The sequence below is a fragment of the Haliaeetus leucocephalus genome, unplaced genomic scaffold, assembly GCF_000737465.1.
Source record: "Haliaeetus leucocephalus isolate CR32 unplaced genomic scaffold, Haliaeetus_leucocephalus-4.0 Scaffold808, whole genome shotgun sequence".
Taxonomy (NCBI): Eukaryota; Metazoa; Chordata; class Aves; order Accipitriformes; family Accipitridae; genus Haliaeetus; species Haliaeetus leucocephalus.
In genome coordinates, this window is record NW_010973244.1 from 1,212,801 (window position 1) to 1,222,323 (window position 9,523).

Consider the following 9,523-nt stretch of genomic DNA (forward strand, 5'->3'; position numbering starts at 1 on the left):
ATGGTGCTGCGTCCCATTCATTCAGCTGTTGGTGCTGTACGGCCACTAAGCTATGCAAAAAGCTACCAGTAATAATTCCAGTAGGATCCGCATGTGAATCAATATCCTCAGCTGCAAATAAAATAGCATCAAGTGAAAGGGAGAGATGCAAATAACTGCGGAACAGCCTGTATCAACACAGAGCAAGGACTGTGTCTGTGAAATCCGTGGCAAGAGAGGAAACAAACCATCTCATGTCACAGCTGTGAATTACTGACTGTTAGCTTTGAAAGAACCATGCAATTTTGCAGAAAATTCTGTTAAATTAGCTGAACCAGGATTAGGTTGCTTCTATTTTTAAGGAATGCCTGTAAAACCTGACAGGCCATCCGGATGAAGGGGATTACAGCTACCAAACTCCCCCATCATGTGGAAGAAAATGCAAGTCAGAGCTCTTGGCAGTGACAACAAACAAGGGGAGAGCGAGCTTAATTTGACAAATGAGGGGAACTGTTTCTTTTCCCAGTCAACTGCGTTCGCTTCCATGGAGCTTGAGGGTTTTGCTTTTAAAGCCACTTGCTCATTATGGCTGCTTATTTTGGGCTTTTTTTATTGCCCGTGGAGAAAACTTGCAGTCAGTGTGATTTAAATAAGAAGGAACTTTGAGTCTGAGCATACGGTAATGTTTTCTTTTTCTTCAGGTATGGCGGGCCTTGCTAATAGGCAATACTGAGATCACTTTTCACAGCATGGCTTCGATTCTGCTTCAACAATTCCTCTGTGGGTTATTTGGCTCTACTATTGATACGGCAAATTCTCATAACGTGATGAATGCGTCTTTAATAGGACTTCTTCCAAAGATGCTTTGTGAAGGTTTTTTTCAATATTAGAAAATACAGTGTAGAAGAGACATAACTGCATAGAAAAGGGAATACTTGAGTGTAAGCTTTACAGAAACCAGCCTGGGAGCTTCTGGTACTTGCAAGTAGATCTGACAGCTGTGTGCTGCCCTTAAGGTAACTCGGGGGGATTAACTGGTTTCTGCGGTTAGTATTTGACTTGTGCAGATGTGTGTCTCTGCTCTACTCCCCCCTACATGCAAGGGTATGGTAATAGTTGCTGGAGGACGTTGTTGGAAGTGTTTCATGTGCAAGTCTAGCACAGATAGGTGCCTTTTTTCTTTCCTCCTGCAAGTTCTTTTCAGACCTGTTTTACAAATGCGTAAAACGTTAGAAGGTTCTGACGTGGGGGAAAAAACAGTATTTCTCCTGCCTTTCAGATGTTTTCTGAGGATCTTGGTTTTGCCCAGGTGGCAGTGGTAGGGAAGTACTGATGTCTGCTTGCCTTGCTGTAGGGGCCTCTCTGAGCATCAGTGCCATGAGAGCCGATGCTGGTTTGCCTCATTGCTCTGTGTCCGCATCACCCTGAGCAAGGAATGGGCTGTGCAGAGAATTAGACAGAAGCCTGGTTTAGGAGGGGATTTCTCCTGAACAAGGATCATTACTTAAGTGTCCAGCAAGGGTGCTTTTACCTTCATTCTCCTCCATCCTCACCAATTGCAAAAAGGATCTATGGGAGTGGTTTTGAAGCAGGACCTGGTTTTGTTTGGGGTATATTTTCTGTTTTTCTTTGCCAGTATTACTTTTCAGGGAGCTTTTGGATGTTAGAAACCACCATGAGACTTCCCTAGGTCTGCTGAAGTACTGAGCGTTGCTCCTCCTGGAGTCCATGGCACAGCCCTTCTGCTTTCTTCACTAGCAGCTCTCTTGTGTGGGCAATATGTAGGGCAACTTTCAGGGGCTGGGACAGAATGTTCCCCTCTTCTCTCAAAGCTGAACTCCAGTAGCTCACGTTACAGCTTCTGACCCCAAAGACTAGTGGCAGGAAAATGCCTCTTACACAGGTCTTATTTTTTTGTTTAAGAAGGAGACAAGAATTCACATGCTGCAGACATGACTGATACAGCTGTCTCCTGGGATGCTTCTCTAGATTAAGAAGAATAATGCATCAGCCAAAAAAATGCCATCGGTTTCAATAATTCACCAGAATCTGAATCACCAGATGGCCCAGCCCTCTGGTAAGGTCTCCTGCTGCACTACATCTGCTTGTCCAAGCCTGATTCCCTTCTGTTTCACCAAGGTAAATGCGTAGCTGTGTTGATACTTTAGAAATATTCCACACTTTTTTTCCCCAGCTATTGTTTCAAATTCTTTGATGTACCAGGATGTAGGGAAGAAAGTGTATACAACAGGCTGTAGAGCTGTATACAAGCTCTCTCCTTTGATCTATTCCCTGATGATGATCTCATGGAACAAGAATGGAGGAAGGGAACAACCTCATCTGTCCAGCTGAACTTGGCTTTGCCGGGCAATATGCTCGCTGGTGGGATCAGCTTTTATTTCTAGCTGGGGGAATGTATGTTGTACTTAACACTGAAAAGCTCAGAGTATCTTTCAGGTAAAATACAAGGGAAGCATCTTCCTCCCACACTTGTGAAGCCGAGGATTCCCCATGCTCTTGCCTGAAGAAGGCCAGAATCATTTACCAACATTTTTTTTCTGCGCATTTTTCAGTGACCCGCTTCAGCTTCTACAAAAGACAAAGCACCGTGTATGGAACTTCATCCAACAATCTCTATTTTTTTTTTTTTTCCCCCCCCCCTTCCCACCCACCAAACTGAGACCTAACCTGCTTTAAAAATCTCTCCTTGTAGGGAGAATAGATCTTGTATTTCAATGTGAGAAAACCAGTAGATGAGAATTTGAAACTGGAAATGGGGTTTTCCTGAGCTACAAAGCATTGTCTTCACATTTGCATCAGCAGTGCTGCTTCTTCTTTGAGCTGTGGGAAGGACAAGCTGAGGGTACAGAAGCTCTCTGTGCTCCCTGCCATCCCTGGTAACTCATGTCTCTCCAGGCGGTGCCTGCTGAGGGCTGTGACCTAGCAGTGCACGTTACGGGGCGCATAAATGCTGTTAAGTGTCTTTAGTGGGTGTTTTGGAGGATGGGCACCCAACCGTAAAATGACAAAACCCAAGCAGAGCACAATGGTTTTGTTTACCTCCCCCTTGTTGACAGCGCAGCTGTGTGTGGCAGCCCTGCTCTTGGCAGCGCGACGCTGCGGCCGCTGCCGCCTCCGTGCCCTTCGGGCTCACAGTTTATGCAGGGCTGGTGCCGTTTGCACTGCGAGGAGGAGGAGGAGGAGGTCGGAGGGGCAGGGTACGGCGAGGAGGCGATGCTCTGCTGTGGCAGGGGCCTGGGAGTGCTTAGAGACATGGTGGCACTGCGGGGTCCTGCTGCCTTGCACAGAGGTTGGCTTTGATCCGAGCTTCCTTCGTGGAGCATCCGGAGTGTTTGGATCCAAGCCCCAGCTATGCATCTGTTTGTTCTCAGTCAGAAGCATTGTTTGCCTCCCGGAATAGTTGAAATAGTGTCACTGGTTCAATGAGGCGATCATTTTCAGCAACCTGCTGGTCATCTAGGGTGTGTAACCACACAGCATCCAGTGGAGTGCATGGTTCTTCACCCCCTCCCTGTAAGAAGGGAATACTTGCCTCTCATCAGCACAGCTGGTAAGCACACCACGACCCTTCTTTTCACCTTACCTTGGAGGAGAGGGTGTTTAGAAAAATGCTGTTAGTTTTCATATGGGAATCTGGAGGAAGGGGCTTGTCTGAGGTCACACAGGATGTCTAGAGTGAAGTAAGGAGCCGAACATGGGTGTCTCTTGTTTGTTTTGCCTGGGTTACAGCAGCGAGTGCAGACACGAGCACACAAATGGTCCAGGTTTCGTAATGCCGCACCAATATTTGTCTCCAAGTTGTAAGCTCCAAGACAAGGTAAACCGGAGGTCCTCTGCTCTGAAAAATCAGAGGAAGCTCCAAAATGCTTTTCCAATTTTATTGCTATTCTCACTGAATGATGTTTAGATTATAGTGTAAAAAACCCAAATATTGCTGTGTAGTATCTTTAAAGCCAGCATTGCCGATGCTACCTTTTGTACATTGGTTTTATTATTCCTTCTGGAAAAATGTTTTTTTTGGATGGTCCAGCATTTGCTATTCCACAGTTCCCTCCACCAGGCCAATGGATGTTGTTTTTTTCCAAAATACAAGATAGAGCACCAAGGCTTAGGTTAGATGAGGTTGTTTCTTGTTCCGTCCTGGACAAATTGCTTAGCGTCTTTGTGCCTTGTTGCTTGCCCATAAAATACAAATAAATAGTTGTACCCCATCCCTTAGGACCAACATCAGATAAAAGCATTGCCCGAGTTTCTCAAAAATGCTGGTAGGCGCTAAAGATCATTAGAAAAAAGCTGAACTTCTTCCTTCACTTCACAACTTTCTGATCTACACCCTTGCAAAGCAATACACGATTGAGAGATCAGAACTTCTGCTTTGCAGCTGACCCAATGGCAAAAAATATGGGGAAGTTACGGAAGAGGAGCAGGCCATCCCCTGCCTTCCTGCCCTGGAGTTTAAAATGAAAACACATCCCCATACTTGGAAAGAAAGGATACTGTGCGCAGTGCACAAAAACAGCAGCCAAAGTTACCCGTGTGCAGTCCCGTAACCTTCCCCACACCACAAATAACTCTTAAAAGCTCATGTCATCTCTGGGCTGGAGTCCTTGCCCTCAAGACAAGGCAGGCAGTGGGCTATCTGGCTGCGCAAGCAACCTTGTTGCTTTCTACCCTGCTACTGCAGAACAAAGATTAATTGTGACTATTTATGTTAATACCTTTTTTTGTGAAAATCGTTCATTGTGGGGGGAGAAAAATAGACTAAGAACTACAGAAGGCATGGGAAATGAACACAAATCGATTAAAGATGTATATGAGAAGTGGGGTAGTAAATGATAGTTAAAAACTTACTTGCAGATGGTCTGATGACTCCACATCAGGTAAGTATTACTCTAAACCTGGCAGGCTTTATTAGAAGCTATGTCCATTTTTCTCCCCAGATTGCTTCTTGTTATGGATTGCAGATCCTGCTCTGAGACTTCCAAGCAAGCACATACAATTATGCAAGACAGTGAAAGAAGACATGCAGGTAGTAGTAACAATTTTTATTTGCAAACTGTACTTGCAATTACAATATTGCCTTTTGGGAACAATGACAAAAAAACCCAAATGCCACAGAATTTTGCAGACCTGTTCTATCAGAAATTCAACCCAATTTCAGCTTCTAGCATCAGATAAACCAGAGGTGGCCTTCTCTTTTAACTGACCTCCTGGGAAGCTCCAGTTTGGTTTGGTTTTTTTTCTGTTTGGGTGGTTTTTATTTTGTTGTTGTTGCTGTGGTTTTTTTAGTTTGTTTTTTTTTTGTTGTTGTGGTTTTGGTTTTGTTGTTTTGGTTTTTTTTTCTTTTGAGTACAATGTTTTAAGTCTTAACTGTAAGAATGCAAATTCTTTACTGACATCCAGGGAAACCTTCTGCATGCTTTATTGAAGCACCTGTCACTTGTTGCTACCTTGCAGCCTCTTGACTCATCTTTTTCATTTCTCAACTCCTGTATTAAGGTGTCAGCATTACAGAGCTTTTGTATTCTAAAAACTATTATGTTATGCCCTTCATTATGTGAAGCAGTAAATCAAAGCATCACTTCACATCTGAAATCCAGTGCTTTCTGGGTTTATTCAAAATATAGATATAAGGCTAGATACAGTATGATGAAATAAGGTGCTCTTGACTTTCCAGAAAGGATAAATGTGAGATGCAGAAAGGATATGCTAATATGAAGTCTGTGACAGGAAATCCATTTTAACTGTTTCTCTTATTATTTTAGTATGTGCAGAGATAGGCACACAGGTATGCAATTTATATGAAATCATCATTTCATACAATTCATTTAAATAAGGATACGTATGCATGAAATTTATATGTAAAAATAAAAAGGAGCCATACCTTGTCACAGTATGTCGTTTGTAGGCTGGTAAATAAAGAAATTATTCTTTTAAATTACTTTTTTGAAGCAACATTTCTTTAAAAGCACGTTATTCTCCTTGAAGTGATGAATGAAAAAAATATTTGATTGAGAAAATGTCAACATTTAAAAGAAAACATAATTTTCACTGAAATCTTTTGGTGAAACTGGCATGACTGCCTAAATGGTCTTTTTTTCTTGAATATATATTTCCATCAAGTTATAAAAATATCTGATTACTTGAGATACAGTCCCAATATGAGGCTTCCTCCTGTCTTGGTTAAAATTATGTTTCTGTCTAAATATTTCATCTGTATGACACGTTTGTGGTGGCAAGAGCAGAAGGGGAGTAAACAGCATCCAACAGAATTAAATATAGTCGCTGCAGTCTGTAACAAAATAAGAAAGTTGGTAGCTTCAATATTAGGCGAGATTATCAGTTACCTCTATAGAATTGGGAAGAAAAATGTAATGAGAATGAGAGGGATCAGTTATATTGACTAATTAAAAAATAAAAACTTCTAAAACTCCTCCTGACAACAAAAGAGGCTGCAGATAACAGGAAAAGGTCAGGATTTCAAACACAGAGTAGAAAGAACATCAAATGCAGATGCTTCCCTGACACTCAATTTGAGGGAATCTATTTCTAGTTGTGTTTTAAGTGCGATCGATATTCAAAACAGCTTCTGCTGTAGGAAAAGGGGATAACTGACCAAGTTTCTACACAATGCAGAGACGACAATTTGACAAGACAAAATCAAGATGAACAACATACAGGCCCGTGCATGGAGACTGTTTAATAGGACACTGGCTCGACCTCTTCCAACAGAGTACCATTTGGTTGCACGACGCTTTGACAAGTTGTGTAACTGTCGGAGGATTTCACAGGGCAGGAGAGGTAACACATCAACAGCAGCATTATTTTAAATTCATAAGCACATAAACAGACCCAACACATTGGATGAGATTTCTTATCGTTAGGATTTTTGTAAAGCGGGTGCTCCAAAGTGTAGTGGGGAAGCTGACAGCTACTACTGTTCTTCAGAGGAGTTGTAAAACTGTTTGTGAGTGGGAAGGAAAAATCTCCTCAGGTTGACAGTAAATGCTCAGTAGTTAGTCAGAAAAAGTAACAAATCAGGTTTCTAATGCTTGTATTACACACCCTGTGTTTTGCAAAAATCACCTACATCATGCAATATATTACATATTGCTGGAATATTAAATTCAGCACTTCCACAGCTTGACCACTACTAGCAACACGTTAACATTTTTAGGCTTGATTTTCTGTAGCTTTTTATAGATAAGATGCATGGAAAGACTTGTAATTCCTATGGTGACAGTTTTATGCTCTAGAAAGAGATTATGCCACCTAAAGATCCTGCCCCCCAAAAATCCCCAACCAAAAAAACTTCAAGACCTGAAACCTCAACTCTGGAAGTGAATTTGTGGATTATTTTTCCATTTTGAAACACGGAAAATTTATTACAATACAATTTAAAAAACTGTCACATTTTGCTTTCTGATTCATTAATCTGAAAAGCTGAACCACATCTGTCTCCAGAAAATGAGAGAACAGGTGCTTCACCAGATTAGGTATCTATCAGTTATGAAGATACTGGTCATTAAAAAAAAAAAAAGTCTCATTAAATTAATGGCTAGTAGAGCTAAAGACTGGTTTACTCCATGATAATTGCTTGAGAATCTTCCAGTGGAAGGGGCTACACCTTTGATTACAGCATAAATCATTTCCATCTGCAGTGAAATACAATAGTACAAGTATCCCTCTTTAATTGTTAGGAGACTGTGACCTCCACTGCTATAGTGTCGTGCATGAAAACTTGACGGTTACCTCAGTTTGAAATCGTTCCTGCTGTCATTGCAGATTTTAGGTCAGATAAAGGATGAAAACCAAACCCCCTGTTAACTTCAGCAGGGATTGCCATTTAGTTCTCCAGTGACATAATTTCCCTTTTAAACAAAATTTTGGGTTTTTTTGATAAAACTACCTTCCATTTTAAAAAATTATGTATAATTTAACATACTTATTTTGGCCACAGAGGGACCTGAAATGCAGCTCTCCTTGAGAGCTGTGAATCACACAAATGTGTGGATTATCAAAGAAATCATGGACGTCTCAGTTGTTCCAAGCCCTTGCACGCTAATGACATCAGAATTGGATTTCTTTTGTTAAGAGCAATGTTTCTGAGTTTATTTGTATTCTCTACAGCAAATTTGAAAGGTGCTCAGGAAAAGGAAAGTGGTTTTGCAGTCTTGTATCAGAATCTGGAGCATTTAATGAATAGTTATACGCAGAAAGAGATGCTCACAGAATTAAACAGCTATCATTTATTGCTAGTATGTGTTGGAAAGCATGGCTGCTTTTCTGCTGGCATCCCTCTTCCCAGGAAGGTGATGCATTTGAAACTTGCTCTGAAAATTTTATTCACCAATCAGCTTTAGGGAATGCAACAGGGAGAGCAGAAAACCCTGGGCTCTCTTCTGCCACTAAATAGTAATAAGGTTTAACCAAGATACCTTCTCTTGCTATTCTTTAATTCTCCCATTTGTAAAATTATGGAATAATAGTGTTATGCTCTCTAAAGGCTGATGTGATGCTTAATGAAATGTAATTGGTGTGTTGGTTTAACTTTATATTAAAAGCAATGTTTACAACTGTAAGGTGAATTTCTGTTTAGAGGGATATAGGGATTAGAGCTATTTCTAGAACTGTGCATTATTGTTCTCCTATTTGCACAGATCTTTCACACTGGGCTGTGTGGAGCAACAGAGAGGCTAAATAATTAGAGATGAGCCCCGATTTCTAAATCAGATTAAAAGGGGTTGTTTGCACCTCCAAACAGAAACACAAGAGATGGAGAGTTGTAGACGTCCAATAAAATACCATACTTTGTCTTAAAATCAGTTTGATTTTTTTTTTTCCAGGTAGTAACTCTAGTTGAATGGTCTTCATGCCATAAATGTTTATTGTGCTTCACAATTTCCTGTACATACTTAGCTGTCTTAGGTATAGAAAATTTGGACAATTTCGGTGATTTTTTATAAAAGAAGTAAATTGGGTTTGGTAATATATTCTAAAAGAATGAGTTGTATCACTAGCTTCAAAGAAGGATTATACAAACTCATAGTCAACAGGTCCACCAGGAGAGACAAGTACTGGACTAGATGACTGGTCTGACCACCCTGTGGGATGCTTTTTATTCTTAAGAATTTAAAAGAAGGACAAAGTGACAGCAAGCAGATGTCTGTGTTTACATTTCTCCAGGACAGTCCTCTCTGGAGAGGAAAGGGAAATTCCAAGAAAAAGCTGTGAATTGTTTTAACTCTTTCTGCCTATAAGACAGCAAATGCAAATGCTGTTTTCCAAGGCCTAAATGTAACGAAGATGCCAAAGACGTGGTAGCTAATGATTAAAATTTAGGAGGGTTAATATGTGGAGCGTTATGATGTTTGTCTTTGGGGTATTCAAGGAATTTTTATATTAGGTGCTATTTTAACCATTGCCCTAAGAGATGAGGAAACACAGAGAAACATGGAGCACGTACTTTAATACCTTAATGCAGTGAAATGTAAGATCACACATAAAAGTTATCAGTGAAGTT